Consider the following 3,203-nt stretch of genomic DNA (forward strand, 5'->3'; position numbering starts at 1 on the left):
CCTTGTGATTCATTCGCCTCCTGTCACATTTCTATGCAACCACTGGAGAAATCACAGCGTTGGCTAACACATATTGAGCTCTCACTAATTGCTAGTTACAATTCTAAGTATTTTACATGCTTATTTTATTTACTTATTTATTTATTTATTAATTTATTTATTTATTTTAATAGAGATAAGGTCTAACTAACTAACACCTGGGCTCAAGCAGTCTTCCCACCTCAGCTTCCCAGAGTGCTGGGATTACAGGCGTGAGCCACCGCACCCAGCCCTGACAGCTTTCTTAAAACAGGTTATATGCACGATTCATCTCTGCATTCTCACACACCTCATGTGGTGCCTAGCAAACAGTAGTAGCAAACAAATTTATTTAAATAAATGGATTTACACATGTCTGGGATGCCTGAAATGTGACAAGCTCATTGAAACCTATGAATGATTGCATCTTCCTCTTTAAACTGTTTTGTTTTTTAATAGAAAAAACTTCAATTTTGCCAAATATTCCCCATTTTAATTGTTAGTTTGAGCTCCTTCTTTCACATCCTCCATTTGACAAATTAGTATGGACATCTTGCAAAGTCTGATGATATCTTTTTAACTTTTTTCTTCTTTTTTATATGCAAGTCAATTCTTCTGGGTTTTTTTATTGGTAGTTTTTTATTATTCTATTTTAGTAGAGACTATGTATGTTATTTTAATTTTTTCCATATATATGTGTGTGTGTGTGTGTGTGTGTATAGTGTTACAGCTCTTTTAAAATTTGTTTAGCAGGCTTTCCAATTTTTTCCAGAAAGCTCCCTAAAAAATAAAAAATAAATAAATAAAGAATATATACATATATATACACACATACATATATATTTGAAGATCAAAAGAAATACATAAATAATTCTTTTCAGCATATACTGTAAATATTTGGCCGACCATATCCCAATTGAAATTCTTACATGAATTCAATAGCTATTGACCATTATAAACCCAGGGAAATCATATTGTTCTATGTGGCTGGTTGTTAGAAAGGACCTAAGGAGAGCTTTAACTAAGAGGCCAGGGACATTACTATGCATTTGTCTATTTAACCTTGATTCAAGCAATAAGAGCATTGTGAACATTTCTATGGAAGCTCAACCACCCAATATAAAGCCTAGTAAGATAATAATAAAAATCCTCATCTACCTCCTCAGGCCTCTTAACACCTGCCACCCAGTGAAGATTCCTGCGGTACTCGACTCCCAACTCCCTCCTCACACATTTATTGTTACTTATGACAAGGTCCACGAATCACTCTAAAGACGCTGCCCACCCTTTAATATCCTGCACAACCCTAAACTGTGCACAGCTGAGCCATCAGTAGCTAAGGAAGAGGTTCAAAGAATAGCTATTCATGGTATAGCCACAAGATACAACATGGAGACCAAAGGGCATCAAAAGAAAGACTCAAAGAGCAGAATGTTGCAGCGAGGCAGAGGCTTTTGAGAGAAAAGGAAACTTTGAGATGGCAGTTTTACAAGGGATTGAGACAAGTGAGCCTGTTTACATACACAGGATGGCTCCCTTTAATTAGTGGTCTCAGCAGGAAGAATTTGTGATGCTACGGACATCACAAAGGGCAGGTAATATTCTGATACATCTCTTCAGCACTCTGAAATCCTTGAAGTATCCAACTAGAGAAACAACTTTTTTTTTGAAAGAAAGGGAGAAAGAAATAAATAAAATCCTGTCAGTTTATCAGACTGACTTTCTAGCTGTCTGAGTTCACCCAGATGCAGTTTAAGTGTATGTAGAATGTATTTTACCACATCTAGTTTGCTTCTACTTTTTTTTTTTTTTTTTTTTTTGAGATGGAGTCTCGCTCTGTCACCAGGCTAGAGCGCAGTGGCGGGATCTCAGCTCACTACAACCTCCGACTCCCTGGTTCAAGCTATTCTCCTGCCTCAGCCTCCTAAGTAGCTGGGATTACAGGCACATGCCATCATGCCTAGCTAATTTTTTTTTTTTGTATTTTTTAGTAGAGACAGGATTTCACCATGTTACCAGGATGGTCTTGATCTCCTGACCTCGTGATCCACCTGCCTCAGCTTCCCAAAGTGCTGGGATTACAGGCATGAGCCACCGCCCCCAGCTGCTTCTACTTTTAATTCCATGTAATATTGTATATCTGAGGAACACAAAGTAGATGTTTAATGATAATAGTATTGGAATTACACTCTTCCTTCAAAATATGTACATGCCAAGTCAAAGCCTGAGTATAAGTTAAGCAGATGCCTAAATTCATGTGACTTTACATGCAGTCCACTAAATGTATAACCAATAATTTTAGTCACAAAAATAGAAATCTTTCTTATTTTTATTACATTTTACAGTTTACAAAGCACTTTGAGCAGACAGTGAGTTTCATTTATGAAACAATCTTTGAAAACACATGTTTCTTATAGAAATAACTTGGAAAAATTTAAAGATAATTAAAAGCACTTTAACATCCTCTACACACACACGCACACAAAAAAAACCCTACAATAAAATTTTGCTAAATTTCTTTTCAGGGATATCCTCTTTAATTTATTTATACCCTACTTTGTTCCAGAAAGGATTTAAAGTGGTTTACAATGAAATACAGTTATAGCAAAATAAATTAAAAACTGTTGAGAATTTAAAAGAAAATAAGGATAGAAAAGGGGACTGAAATAAAACTAATTTTTTTTAATCAAAAGGCAGATGATGACAATGTTCATACCTGCCACCAGCCTGTCACAGTTTTAGCATCTAACGCAAAGCAGTAAGATTGCTGAGTTACACAATTTACTTAAGTGGCCATTGAGGAAGGGGGACAAACAAACAAATTTCTCAACAAAACATAGCTTTTCCTTATGTTCCTTATATTTTTTTCAGATGGTCTTTATAAACATGCAATGAAGGACATGTACCAATCTTATGGTAGATTTGACCATGAGATTCAAAAAGCTGTTTCTTACAGGGCTCTTCAATATAGGCTAAGTCTATTCCACACATATACACACACAAACTATATTTATAGTCATGCACCACATAAGATGTTTTGGTCAATGACAGACTGTGTATATGATGGTGATCTCATAAGATTATAATATTTTTACTGCATCTTTTCTATGTTTAGATACACAAATACTTACCATTGTGTTATACTTGCCTACAGCATTCATCATAGTCACATGCTGTACAAGATT

The 3,203-nt window shown here is 35.4% G+C and overlaps 1 non-coding gene across 1 annotated transcript; it reads left to right on the plus strand.

Annotated features, from left to right (window-relative positions):
- Positions 1-737: 737 nt before the first annotated feature.
- LOC129032237 (U7 small nuclear RNA) lies at positions 738-799 on the plus strand. Its single transcript, XR_008501254.1, has one exon. It is a non-coding gene; the product is annotated as a U7 small nuclear RNA (small nuclear RNA).
- The last annotated feature ends 2,404 nt before the right edge of the window (positions 800-3,203 follow it).

The sequence above is a fragment of the Pongo pygmaeus genome, chromosome 11 (genome assembly GCF_028885625.2).
Source record: "Pongo pygmaeus isolate AG05252 chromosome 11, NHGRI_mPonPyg2-v2.0_pri, whole genome shotgun sequence".
Taxonomy (NCBI): Eukaryota; Metazoa; Chordata; class Mammalia; order Primates; family Hominidae; genus Pongo; species Pongo pygmaeus.